Source organism: Mus caroli, unplaced genomic scaffold, assembly GCF_978045245.1.
Source record: "Mus caroli unplaced genomic scaffold, Mus_caroli_1 scaffold_5, whole genome shotgun sequence".
Taxonomy (NCBI): Eukaryota; Metazoa; Chordata; class Mammalia; order Rodentia; family Muridae; genus Mus; species Mus caroli.
Window position 1 is genome coordinate 2,837,302 of NW_028227260.1, and position 15,031 is coordinate 2,852,332.

General features: G+C 38.5%; 1 protein-coding gene and 1 long non-coding RNA gene across 3 annotated transcripts in view; one reads left to right on the forward strand and one right to left on the reverse strand.

Moving 5' to 3' along the window:
- LOC147004466 (uncharacterized) overlaps window positions 1–6,814 on the forward strand; it is a 55,010-nt gene extending 48,196 nt beyond the window's left edge. The window contains exon 3 of the long non-coding RNA XR_015047126.1: window positions 6,742–6,814. This is a non-coding gene — a long non-coding RNA (uncharacterized LOC147004466). The remainder of the gene's footprint in view (window positions 1–6,741) is intronic.
- The window catches only part of Arhgap6 (Rho GTPase activating protein 6), a 511,317-nt gene that overhangs the window by 226,161 nt on the left and 270,125 nt on the right, over window positions 1–15,031 (reverse strand). The window lies entirely within an intron of this gene.

Genomic DNA, 15,031 nt, shown 5'->3' on the forward strand with positions numbered 1-15,031 from the left:
GCTAGTTAAATAGATCACAGTACACTTGCTTACAAATGCACGTGCAAAATGCATCCTTACTTCCTGTGGTTGGCAGCTGTGGTTGTTCCCAGCATGCTAGTCTTGATTAATGTGTGGGATTTGTGGGTTCAGGAGCCTTAAAATATGCCCCAGACTCCAGCAAAAGGCTAGACTATACTCACTTAAACAACCATCACTCATTCTGTTTTGGTTTCCCAGGACATAAAATAAACTGGCTGTCAAATCCATATTGTAAGTAAACCTTAGGTACATATACGGCAAAGTATCACATAACAGGATAACTGGGGAGCTTTTGTTTCATAAGTAATTGTGAATAAGAAGACCTTACAGAAAAGAGACCATTTAACCCTATCATTGGTTGCCTTTATTTTTACAAAATATTACAAAATATTTAACCTTATTTTACAACGATTATATTGATATATAAGTCACCTATATAAAATTCACACATTCCAAGTGTCAGTTCACTGGTTGTTTATATATTCAGGGTTGTACAACCTTCACAACAACAAATTTCAGAATATATTTTTCAACTTGAAAAGAAACTCTAAAAACCAAAATCCATCTATTAACAGTCATTTTTTTTCCTACCTCACACCTAGCCCCAGCCCTAGGGAAGCACCTTGTATCAGTTTGTTTGATCTAGATGTATTTTCAAAACAGAATTTTATATCATGTGACTTTTCATAATGGGCTTCTTTCACTTAGCATAGTATTTTCAAGGATAATCTATGTCATAGAATATATTAGTACTTCAACTCTCTTATTGATGAATAATGTTCTCTTTTAAGATTAAACTATACTTTTTCTATTCATCAGTTGATGAAGACTTAGGCTGTTTTCTTTTTTTTTTTTTTACTGCTATCAGTAATGTATTTATATTCATGTGCATATTTCTCTTGTACGTGTCCCTAGGACATACACAATCTCATATAGTCACTCTATGCTTAAGTTATTGTGGAACTGAGAGACTATTTTCCAAACTGGCTGCCTCATTGAAATTCTTAGCAGCAGCTTAGGAGGGTTCTAATTTCTTCACACCCTAGCCACTTTTTATTATCTTTTTCATTGTCACCAGCCTAGTGGTTATAAACTAGTATTTCTTGTAATTTTCATTTATACTTCTCTGATGAATAATTATTTGATTTTGTGAGTGTTTATATGTTCTCTTGGTGAGTTGTATGTTTATATGAGCTTATTGTCCATTTTAGAAGTGAATGTGGAGGACCTATTATGAAATTCAACAGAGTAGCCAAGGAATCAGTTATAGGAATGGCGTTGTACAGATCAAAATATTTTGTTCTGCTAGCACAATGAACACCCTAAGGGATGTTTGAATAGTTTTCATCTTGAGAGTGGACTTTGTGAGCTATCAACCTCTTAACTGAAATATGATGGAATTATATTCAACAGAACACTGAAAATGGAACTATAAGCTATGTGTTCATTGTTCAAAGTTCTTATCACTGGCTTCTGAGTCAAAAATTAAGAACTCATTCTGGTAGCCTATTAAGCAGCAAAGGATGTGTGCATGTTTATAGGTGACTAGGATCAGGGGAAATAGAATGGTTTAATAACAGAAATGGCAACCAAGTTCTTAAAGCATGATATCTTATAAGTATTGGTGCAAGAACTATATAACATTTGGCTAACAATTCTCTTCATAATTCTGCAAGGGTCATCCTTTTAATTATTGTTCTTAATGAAAGTTTGTTTTTCTGTAACAGAGAAAAGAAACAAAGACCTTTCCACAACCATGGTCACTTCATGCTATAGTTAGCAGCCACAGAGATTTCTTTTTTTTTTTTTTTTTTTTTTTTTTGGTTTTTTGGTTTTTTGAGACAGGGTTTCTCTGTATAGCCCTGGCTGTCCTGGAACTCACTTTGTAGACCAGGCTGGCCTTGAACTCAGAAATCCGCCTACCTCTGCCTCCCAAGTGCTGAGATTAAAGGTGTGCACCACCACGCCCGGCTAAGATTTCTTAAGCATAAAACTTCACCCAAAGATTATAGAACCATCTCTAGCATTGGCTAATTGTCCTAGGGATGTTTCATAAGTAATCCAATGGTCCCCATGCAACAGGCTTGCTGTTGTTCAAATTGAAATAATAGTATTCTCTTTTGGATAGTTAACTGAGAGGTAAAACAATTTCTAACTTAACCTCTGTTGCCTGCATGTAAATCCCTTTCCCCAGCTGGCATGCCTAGTCTGGCCTTAATAGGAGAAGATGCACTAAGTCCCGATGAGACTTGATGTGTCAGAGCAGGTTGATTTGTGGGTAGGGATGGGGGAGTCTGCTTCTCTGAGGGGGAGGGGATGTTAGAAGGGATGGAAGAGTGAGATTTGGGAGAGAGGAGGAAGGGGTTGTGGTTGGGATATAAAGTGAATAAATAAATAAAACAAAATAAAAAACTACAACAAGGAATTGCTGTTCAATGAACAGAGGCAGCCAAGAGCAGAGAGGCAAGCAGGTTTATAGAAAGTAGCACCTCACAACAGGCATCCATTAATTTTTCTGATGATGGTTGAGATGATAACCAAATTTGGAGATTGCGTGGATATCCCAGCAATATAAAGACATCCTATACTGAGTGCCTTCAATTTCATTAGGTCTTTTAATAATATGAGAAAACCGATCAATACACACAAACACACTTCAAGCCAGTTAGATATTTCACATCTTCCCTTTGTTCCTAGGTCCCAATACAGTCTTCCTCCTCTGAAGCATTCAAGACTCTTGTTCTTTTTACCCACTCTAACACATCTTTCCAAAGGCCTAGTCCTTTACTCATTGTTTTTCCTACTTACTTTCTTCCATCTTCTATGCCTTTTGGCTCCTTGAGTTCTTTTCACAAATTTCTTCCTAGAGAGCATTCTTTTGTCTTCCTTGTCTACTGTGCCCTAGCAGAGGGCTCAGGTGGAAAAATCACTTTTATAAGCATAAAAGGCACGGTAAGAACCACAGTAAAGTTTAAGTGACTCTATGGTCTGCAGTGAAGTAGGTAGATCTTGCCTTAAAATATGTCCCATGATTCAGTGGCTATCTATGCCAAGTGTTCACAAAGGAGCACAAGTCGGAGCCTGTGGCCATATGCCCTCTGACCTCTCAGAGTGTTAAGGCTACACTGAAACAGAATTCTTGCCATTACCCCATAAGTGATACAAAGGTACAGCAGGGAATCCATGTTCAGGTATATATATTCAAGAATTTGAATAGGAGGAAAGGGGATCTATTTACTTCGTGAAATGGTTACTGGTAGAATATTTTAGCATTTTTTTTAAAAAAGAGAATCACAGGAAATGGGGTTGTAAAGCAAATGATCTCCTTCTAATGTGTTTTATTTCCTCCAATGAGAAAAAAAAAAAAAAGATAAGCTAGAAGTTCACAAACAACTAGGATGGCTAGGATCAAAAAGACAAAGTGTCAGCATTTGTTGTTGAGAATGTGGAAAAACTGGACCTGTTGAGGAAGTGTAAAATGATGTAGTCAGTTAGGGAAAGCAGTCTGACAGCTTCTCAAATGGGTGAGCGGAGTCACCATGATGACCCAGACAGTCAGTCCACTCTTAAAGAAATTAAACCATGCTTCTACACAAAACACATAAATGTTCATAGCAGAAAGAAGGAAAGTGGAAGCAAGACAATTGCCTGTCACTTCATGAAAGTATTAAAAGATGTGTCATATCTATAAAATGGAAGATCAGGGTTAGGGGTGTGGCTCAGTCTCTAGAGTACTTGCCTAGCATGCACTTAAAGCCCCGGATTCCTTCCTCAGAATCACAGAAAACCAGGCATGATGGCACATACCTGTGATCCCAATTCTCAGGACACGGAGGCAGGAGGATAAGAATATATATATATATATATATATATATATATATATATATATATTACCTGGCCATAAAAAGAAATTACTGGCTAATAGCATGGTCCAGCACATATCATGCTAACAGAAAGGAGTCACTGGGAAAGGATCATGTAACATATTGGCCCATTATATAAAATTAAGCAGATGAGAGACAAAAAGCAAATTATTATCTTTCAATTGCCTGAAGTGCTAGTCATCATGGAGATGAATAATAATTGCTAATAATATGGAGTTAGCTTGAGGAAGGCAAAAGTACACTAAAGTTTGTCAGTTGATATAGTTTCATAGCACTAAATATATATTCTAAAAATTACTGTATTGTACATGAAAGAAATGAACTGTATTGTTGGGAATTATCTCTCAATACAGCTGTTAAAAGGTGATTCATCCTTGGATTGACAGATGAAGATATCTCAATATTATTTTGTTTGTTGATGATGGATTACTGAGCACACAGTTCTAATTACCAGAAGGCAGTCTTACTAATTGTTATGAAAGTACAAATCCATATGAATGGAAGGACAGAGCTGAATCACCTTGGTCATGGTAAAGGAAATGGGAAATGGAAATTAGAAAAGAAAAGGAAGAAAGGAAGCAAGAAAAAAGAACGTTAGAATGAATTTTTATCACTGTGAAAGAAGAAAAGGAAAAAAATGTGTTTAAGTCTGTTTTCAGAAGAATCCTTTTAAATATACAGGAAGATATTAACAGGCCTAAGAAAATGTTAATGTCATAAGATCAAAGCCAAAACGTGCCACATAAAGTCAGTAAGAGAGAATCGTGGCTCTGTATCTATGACTTCATTTTGTAGAATATGGATATTGGCCTGTGTCACAAACAGGCTATATACATATAAGAGAAGTTCCCAAGTGTCTGTGTATATATGCATATCTGCACAACATACATAAATGTAAAAATACATATACAAACACTTGAATTTACAAGTTAATTTATCTTAAGTTTACAGTTCCATGCTTTTTAGAAAGTTCGTCAAATTGTGAAAAGCATAAGTATAATTCCGTTTTAAAACATTTTTGTCAAATCATGTAGACTATCCTTATGGTTGCTCAGATGTCTCTCTGAATTGGATTTTACAAAGCTGAACTTTTTAGAAGGCTGGTGTCTATTTCAGTGCAATGTTTCTGTGTTAACCACAGATGGGTGCTTGCTCAGATCACTGCAAAACCTGAATAATTATCACAACATGTTTCCCTCATTTATTACATTTTTATTTTCCTAAGAGAGTGTTCAAGAGTGGAAAGGGATATATTGTTATTAATGTATTTGATTGCGTAAGATCAACTCCAACACTTCATTTCTAGTACATTTTCTAGAAGAGTTTATACTTAAAGTAGTATAAGATGCATCATATTTCTAAAGAAAATGCTATTCTCCAATTGTATTCTATCTTAAAGAAATAACCATGGTCAGCATGACACTACATGAAATTGAGTCATTTCCACATTACTATGCAGAATGGCACAACTGTGAAAGGAGATAAATGTCTTTCAGTTCGGGTTTGCACCACCCAATTACCATGCTAAAAAAAAAAAAAAAAAACCCTTTCTAGAATAATCCACAGACTTCTGAGAGCAACCTTCAAACCACAGGTTGCCAGTTTCAAGTGGAGCATGCTATGGTTCTCACAAGGGTGCTGACCTGGTTTCTATTTTCAACTGGAATTTCCTCCTCTAGGGTCATTTGATTCCCGCCCTCAGGGGCATTTTTTCTAGTTCCCTGTTCCCGCCCCACCTAGCCCCTTGCTTGGAATCCAAGAGAATTCCAAGCTTAGAGTCCAGTGCAATCCAATGTGAAGACTCATGGTCATTACGCTTTAACACTTGGGGGAACTAAAACCGTGAGCCTATGGAGATCCTCTTAGGAGGTACCAAGGTGAAATTTACTCAGGAAGCTGCTGAGATCTAAGGCAAGACCTGCAGGAAATGATAGCAGGGGGCCATGTTGTAGAGCAAACGCTGTTAAGACGCCTCCATTCAAAGGGTCACAGGAATGTGAAAAAGTCAGCCAAAAGAAACAGCACAGAGTAGAAGAGCAGGCCACATCCCTTGGCAAAACACAGGCTGCACTGGCAAAACCATGAGCTCACTTACACACACATCCAGCTCTGGGGCAAAGCTGCTCTGTAAGCTAGCTATGCAGAGTTAAAAGCACAGAACATTTGCTGTGTTTATAGTGAGCATTTAGAAGCTCTTTATAATCGCTCTCTTAGAGAAGCTCTGGATATATTGATGTTAACTCTCAAATGTGTAAACAAGAAGACTGACCTTCTAAATCAACAAAAGAATGACAGTTCTCAGAGATTAATTCTCCTCTTTGACAAGATGAAAAACAGCAACCCTTAAAAATTATTTTGCCTAGAATATTTACCTAGTTAGCCATGAAAAATCCCTACCGTGTTATTTCATACTCACATTTATTTTTAACATCAATTTTATTTATGTGAAGTGGTACTCTTTTTTTTAAATGTACCAATTGTTAATGTAACAGATTTTTTTTATACAAAATAGATAGTGAAAGTATCTTAAGTTCAGCAAACACATTTACCTGCTGGTCAGTTTCTTTATGAGTCAAATCTGATTTAAACTTTTAGAAATCTCACTGCTTAAGGAGTCCTTTAGTATACTATTATAAACAAACAATCATAGCTATAATATGTATAATTCTAATATGGTATTTATAAAATTCTGTGTCTTTAGGATTTCAGCTCAAAAGAATTACCCTTTATAGTACCTAAAAAGTTTATATAAAGTTTTATGTAGTTTTAATATTACAATGTATCTTTTACAATTCTTATTTTTAATTGTATGCATATGTGTGTTTCTGTGTTCCAGTTTGCATATGAATGCAGTACACACAGGGCCATTGGAGAAGTACACACAGAAGGCATTGGAGCTCCTGGATTACTGGCAGTTGTGAGCCAATTTGTCTGCAAGGAACTCAGGTCCTCCAGGAGAACAAATGGACTCCTAACCACTGAGCAATCGGCCTGTGCCCCAAAGTTAGGGTGTTTTTGTTGTTGTTTTGTTTTGTTTTTGGTTTGTTTTTCGGTTTATTTGTTTGTTTGTTGAGACAAGATCTCCCCGTGTAACCATGACTAACTTGGAACTGTCTGTGTAGATCAGGCTGGTCTTGAAACTCATAGACATTTGCCTGCTTCAACTTTCTAAATGCTGAGATGAAATGTGTGTAGTACCACGGCAAGCCTTGATTCTAATTTTTAAAATTACTGTTTGTTTTTTTTTTTTTATCTTAAATCCAAAGGATTTTCCAGTGATATAGAAATTAAGGACGGGCCAGGCGGTGGTGGCGCATGCCTTTAATCCCAGCACTTGGGAGGCAGAGGCAGAGGCAGAGGCAGAGGCAGAGGCAGAGGCAGAGGCAGAGGCAGAGGCAGAGGCAGAGGCAGAGGCAGAGGCAGAGGCAGAGGCAGAGGCAGAGGCAGAGGCAGAGGCAGAGGCAGAGGCAGAGGCAGAGGCAGAGGCAGAGGCAGAGGCAGAGGCAGAGGCAGAGGCAGAGGCAGAGGCAGAGGCAGAGGCAGAGGCAGAGGCAGAGGCAGAGGCAGAGGCAGAGGCAGAGGCAGAGGCAGAGGCAGAGGCAGAGGCAGAGGCAGAGGCAGAGGCAGAGGCAGAGGCAGAGGCAGAGGCAGAGGCAGAGGCAGAGGCAGAGGCAGAGGCAGAGGCAGAGGCAGAGGCAGAGGCAGAGGCAGAGGCAGAGGCAGAGGCAGAGGCAGAGGCAGAGGCAGAGGCAGAGGCAGAGGCAGAGGCAGAGGCAGAGGCAGAGGCAGAGGCAGAGGCAGAGGCAGAGGCAGAGGCAGAGGCAGAGGCAGAGGCAGAGGCAGAGGCAGAGGCAGAGGCAGAGGCAGAGGCAGAGGCAGAGGCAGAGGCAGAGGCAGAGGCAGAGGCAGAGGCAGAGGCAGAGGCAGAGGCAGAGGCAGAGGCAGAGGCAGAGGCAGAGGCAGAGGCAGAGGCAGAGGCAGAGGCAGAGGCAGAGGCAGAGGCAGAGGCAGAGGCAGAGGCAGAGGCAGAGGCAGAGGCAGAGGCAGAGGCAGAGGCAGAGGCAGAGGCAGAGGCAGAGGCAGAGGCAGAGGCAGAGGCAGAGGCAGAGGCAGAGGCAGAGGCAGAGGCAGAGGCAGAGGCAGAGGCAGAGGCAGAGGCAGAGGCAGAGGCAGAGGCAGAGGCAGAGGCAGAGGCAGAGGCAGAGGCAGAGGCAGAGGCAGAGGCAGAGGCAGAGGCAGAGGCAGAGGCAGAGGCAGAGGCAGAGGCAGAGGCAGAGGCAGAGGCAGAGGCAGAGGCAGAGGCAGAGGCAGAGGCAGAGGCAGAGGCAGAGGCAGAGGCAGAGGCAGAGGCAGAGGCAGAGGCAGAGGCAGAGGCAGAGGCAGAGGCAGAGGCAGAGGCAGAGGCAGAGGCAGAGGCAGAGGCAGAGGCAGAGGCAGAGGCAGAGGCAGAGGCAGAGGCAGAGGCAGAGGCAGAGGCAGAGGCAGAGGCAGAGGCAGAGGCAGAGGCAGAAGCAGAGGCAGGCGGATTTCTGAGGTCAAGGCCAGCCTGGTCTACAAAGTGAGTTCCACGTCAGCCAGAACTACACAAAGAAACCCTGTCTCTAAAAGCCAAAAGGCCAAAAAGCCAAAAAAAAAAAAAAAAAAAAAGAAAGTTAGATTTTCATACTTCAACCTATGTATATATGTGCATTATTTTTAATGCAAGTATGACTTTATTTTTTACTTTGTACTTACATAAGATTAGACCTGTCTATGGAATCTATGGTAATTTAGACTAGAAATAAACTTTTGTGCTAAAGAGTCAGATAGCAAATATTCAAGTCTGCTTTTGCAGGCACAGACAATATGTAAATGCATGGATGGGGCTGAGTCCTAATAAAACCTTATTTATGGACCCCAAAATATTATACGGTATAATTCTCACATTACCCTAAATATTCTGATTTCTTTTTCAACCATGTAAAAATGTAAAACTTGGTCTGGCGAAATGAATTGATAGCTAAGAGCATTGGCTGTTATTTATAATAGCCAGAAGTTGGAAAGAACCCAGATGTCCCTCAACAGAGGAATGGATACAGAAAATGTGGTACATTTACACACAGGAATACTACTCAGCTATTAAAAACAATGAATGTATGAAATTCTTTGGCAAATGGATGGATCTGGAGGATATCATCCTGAGTGAGGTAACCCAATCACTAAAGAACTCACATGATATGCACTCACTGATAAGTGGATATTAGCCCAGAAACTTAGAATACCGAAAATAAAATTTGCAAAGCACATGAAACTCAAGAATAAGGAAGAGCAAAGTGTGGATACTTCGTTCCTCCTTAGAATGGAAACCAAAATACCCATAGAAGGTGTTACAGAGACAAAGTTTGGAGCTGAGACAGAAGAAAGGACCATCCAGAAACTGCACCACCCGGGGATCCATCCCATAAACAACCTCTAAACCCAGACACCATATGCCAGCAAGATTTTGTTGACAGGACCCTGATATAGCTATCTCTTGTGAGGCTATGCCAGTGCCTGGCAAATACAGAAGTGGATGCTCACAGTCATCTATTGGATGGATCACAGGGCCCCTAATGGAGGAGCTAGAGAAAGTACCCAAGGAGCTGAAGGGGTCTGTAACCCTATAGGAGGAACAGCAATATGAACTAACCAGTACCCCTCAGAGCCTCTAGTTGCATATGTAGCAGAAGATGGCCTAGTCGGTCATCATTGGGAGGAGAGGCCTTTGGTCTTGTGAAGAGTATATGCCCCCGTACAGGAGAACGCTGGGACCAGGAAGCGGGAGTGGGTGGGTTGGGGAGCAGGGCAGGGGGAGGGTACAGTGGACTTTCGGGATAACCTTTGAAATGTAAATGAAGAAAATATCTAATAAAATTGTTTAAAAAGTTGTTTTTGAAAAAAATTAGTATCAAAATTTTATAATGATGTTTATAAGCTAATGAAACTATGCAGAAATTATCAATGATATAATCATTTCACTTTATCTGAATCCAGTTTTCAGGATATTTTTGTATACAGTTTCAACATATTTGATTTGTATACAATTTCAAATTATTTGATTTGTACAACATATAGGTTTATATAAGAATATTAACTTTTCATCGTTTTTATTTTAATGGTTTTATGAGAGAAATCATGGTCCATGTTTTCATGAAAAGCCATTGCATACAATTGACACTGATTTATACTTGTTGGCTTTAAAGAAAAATGTTATTGTCATGTCAAAGAAAATGCATGTGTTCTCACTTGATACGTATCAATACCACTGATCTAATCTAATGTAGAGGACATTCAATGGACTGCTTAGATAATACATGTTTGAACACTTCAAGCAGTTATATTTTCATAAAAAAATGAAACATTTCAAATTTTATACAACATAAAAATTTCAAAATTTAATGATTAAAAGTCCATTATTATTGTTGTATTACACAATATATCATTAATAATATCAAAAAAGAGCATTGGCTGGTCCTATATAGAGGACCCTGGTTTACTTCTCGGCATTCACATAGCCTCTCACAACCATCTGTAACTCCAGTTCCAGGGAATCTGTCTTCCTCGAATACCAGGCACACACACAGTACATAGACATATATGCAGTCAAAACACACATACATATGAAATGGTAAATAAATAAAACTGTAAAACTTAGTCTTAGTTCACAAGACATATATGAAGGAGGCAACGGTCTGGACCAGTCCAGAGCCATAGTTTGCTTGATTTAAAAACTGATACTGTAGTAGCATTCGAAAGAGCGAACTAAGAGAAAAGGCATGAGCTGGCAGCAGTGCAATTTAAGTTGATTTAATGAAGGAAGACAAGACAAATTTTCTTATACTTAGGAGACAAGAGATTTTTATGTATCTGTTTTACTTTTAATTTACTTTATTCGTTTTACATGTCAGGCTGGATAGTAAATAGTCATTTTAAAATAATACCTTTTTCCAATTGTAAATCACCTCATTTGTAATTGCTTCTAGATTTTAAAACAGACACTAAGGTTATAAAAACTGCTACATGACACTAATAAATAGAAGTAAATAGAAATATCTCCTGGGAGTTGTTGGTCAAAGGACACAAATTTTCAGCTAAACAAGAGAAGCATTTAAAATTTTTATTGTTAGTACTAAGTGAAGAAAAAAATATTTTGTATTTGGAAACTGCTAACAGATAAGATGCAGTGTTCTTGCGACAAAACAAGTGTAGGTCATAGCTCTGATAGCTTTATGTATCCATTCTAGAATGCAGACATACTTAAAGATATATTGTATATCATAACCGTATTTTTTTTGCCAATTAAGAATAAATTTTGAGGGAGTGGAGAACTGGCTCAGTGGTTAAGAACACTTCTGTAGGATCCAGGTTCAATTTACAGCACCCATATATTTTCACCTAACTGTTTCTAACTCCAGTTCCAAAGGATCTGACACCCTCTCTTGGCCTCCATGGGTATTACACACATGGTTCATAGACATGCATGCAAGCAAAACACCCATACAGATCAAATAAGAATAAGCCTATATATTAAAAAGAAGAAAACTTTAACCAGCTGTGTTGGTACACATCTATAATTCTAGTACTCAAGGGGCAGAGGCAGAAGAGTGCCATGAGTCTGAGAGGAGACTAAACCAGATAGTGATTTCCAGAGCAGTGAAGGCTACAAAGTGAGTCTCCATCTCATTGCTCATAGTGAAATTATAGATGGAAGGATGAATAGATGATATATATATGTATGTATAGATAAATGATGATTATGAAGATAAATAGATAGAAACAATAAAAAGAATTTGTTAACTCTCCAAGGAAGTAATTATGAATACGTCCGTCCATTTTGCTAGTCTGAGGAACCAGAGTTACTAAAAACAAAGAAACCAGGGAAAACTGTAGCAATTCTGCTTAAACATGAACATGTTTCTATAATATTCTTTTTAAATATATTTCTATACTATTGCTGTGGGCTTGGGGTAACTGTAAGGAAATGTAAGGAAAACCAAATTCTACCTCTCCTGAAAGAATTAACTGACAAAATTGAAAGAAAAATGGGATAGATTTATTTCTATCTTCTTAAAAATATTAGTGCTCTCAGATATTTGATTAAACATCTCACTGTCTCTGTATCTCTGTCTCTGTGTCTCTGTCTCTCTCTTTCTCTCTGTCTCTCTCTTTCTGTCTCTTTGTCTCTGTCTCTGTCTCTGTCTCTCTCTCTCTCTGTCTCTCTCTCTCTCTCTCTCTCTGTGAGTGTGTGTATGTGTGTGTGTGTGTATAGTGAGTACATTCCTACATTTCTTAACTTTCCTCCCTCACCTTTTTGTCAGCTCCATCCTGAAAGGAAAGCATATTCCTCACCCAAGATAACAGTAGCTTTGTAAATGTGTTTTGCTCTGACCAATGAATGGGAAGTAAGCGAAAATAGCAATGTGCTAACCTGCATATGCCTTGAGAGTATTAAATTGATTCTACTTGTCTTCTTGTGCTTATACTTCTGTGGCTCTCCTAGGTAAACATCATCTTACAATCCTGAACTCCAGAACAGATACACATGGAGCAAGAACTCTCAATAGAGCAATGATTTCTGGGACTGACTTAAGGACCTCCAGTTAAATAGCTGAGCTCCACCTATATAAGCCAGCCCAGGTGACCCACTGATCCATGAAGATTGATGGTGGTATTTGATACCACTGAATGTCTGAGTAGTCTGTCAAACAACATTAGTATGACAATAGTTAACTGATACAAACACAATTCTACATTCATATAACACACTATAAAGTAAGTGCTATTACCACCAATCCTTTATATTGATACTGCATTTAATAGAAAAGTACAGAGAGTACAGCAGTTCTCAACCTGTGGGTCATGACCCCTTTGAGATTCCAATGATCTTTTCATAAGTGTCACCTAAGACCGTTAGAAAACACAGATATTTACATTATGAATTACAACAGTAGAAAAGTTAGAGTTATTAAGTAGCAATGAAAATAACTTTGGGGTCACCACAACATGAGGAACTGTATTAAAGCTTTAGGAAGGTTGAGAACCACTGTCCTAGAAGATCCCATAGTTCTTCAAATCTAAGCTATCCTTAGAATCTCAAGAAGAGCCTATTATTCTTTTACAAATATTTGTAATGCATGATGTTAAGGAGTTCGGGTAATGTAGTGTTAGTTGCCTACCTTACTGAAAGTAGGAGGCTAGTTCCCATATGTCTAGGTTGTAAAAATAATCTCCCTTCCCAATATGCATCAAAGCATAATCATATAGTGAAACATCCCTAACTGAAGTAAAAGTGTGCTATGTTTGCAGAATCAGACAGCATCAGCACTTGTGACACCTTTTTAAAAAAATGGTGAGAACCAAATAAATGCAGGAAGTCTTTATGGCTGTGTCCTAATGATAAGGTTTCACTCTGCAGCCATCCTGAAAGAAAAAACAGCAATTACAGGGTTTTTAAGCCAGTTAATCTTGATAAGGGACAATCTTTTCCCCAAGAGAGGTCTGTGAACTGCCACTCCCTTTAAACCAAGTGAGTAAGAATGCATGTGCGCCATGAGTGCCAGTGTTTACATGACGACTGTGCTGCCCAGAGCCACTGCAAATACACGAGGAGCTCGAGGTTGTCCTTGTTCACTTTTGGAAACCTGATGAAGAACAGCTGCCAGTTCCCATGCACCTTTTCTAGGTGACAGGGAGTTCAACCATGCCCTGTGGTGTCTTTCCTGAAACGGAGGTTCCGTTAGAGCAGTCACATAAAGAAAACAAGAGAAGCTTCAGGCAGGGTTCAATTCTGTCATATTTCAATCAAAATTACTTTTCTGGTGAGAATTATAATATCACAACAGTTAGCCAGATATATCAAAAAGAATGTCGTTCATTTCTGGTTGTGGTGGCGGTGGTAGTGGTGGTAGTTGTGGTGGTTGTTAACCAGAATAACAAAATACTGCTTACCTCTTATCAATTTACTTTCTTTTCCCTGTTATTCCTGATCAATGAGCAATGGGATCAGGAATGTTGCCAATATGGGAAGGATAGAGAGAATAATTTAAGAGATGCCATTTTATAGGGAGTAGTTCAGTACATAGATTATAGAGGCATCTTTTAAAGGATTAAGTGAAATGATATAGGTAGGCTATTAATTTTTAAAGGAAAGTATTCAACAAATATTGTCTATCATCATGACTACGGTCAAACTAAATATTTCTAAAAGATAAAAACATAAAACTATTGATTAATTTCTTTGACAGTAATGCATGTATCAAGCATATATCAGGCACATGCTACAAGTGGTCAAGTAAGCAGAGTCAGGATATGGTCCATGGTTCTGGCCTCTGCATCTTCTTTCATATGTTCCAATGTTTTTTGTATGTTATATTCAAAGAAACAATTAGAAGCAAGAAAGATATCATAAATATGTGTGTGTGTGTTTTAAGCTATTTGTTTTCCTAATTTGATCTGACACAAACTTACATAGCCATTTTCCTGCAATTGTTATTACTGTGCCTTTTGGAAGCTGCATAAAATTCCATTAAATATGTGTGCCTCATTTTTGTTAGCCATTTCTGGCTATTGTGAATGGTGCAACAAGAAGCATAGATATTCAAATGTCTACTTGCTATGTCAACATCACATAGTAATTCTAGTTTTGACTTTTTTCTTTTTTAAGAAGGCTCCATACACATTCCCACAGTGGCTGTATCAGTTTATTTTCCCACTGTAAGTTCATAATGGTTGTTCCTTCCCTACAATCTCACGAACATTTGTTGGCCTTTGTCTTTTCTGTTGCTTGTTGTTGTTATGATAAGCTATTCTGAACACAGTAAAATGGAGTCTCAAAGCAATTTTAGTTTTTATTTCCATGATAGCTAAAGCTCTTGTCTCTGTCTCTCCCTTTGAGCATTTATTGGCCATTTGTATTTTTTTCTTCTTAGAACTATTGAGTTCATTAGCCCATTTACTAACTGGATCATTTTGTGTTTAATTTTGCAGTCTTCATATAAACTAAGTGTCAACTCTCTGTCTAATATATAATTGGCAAGATATATATATATATATATATATATATATATATATATGTATGTATCTTGCACGGTAAAGAAAATCATTACAAA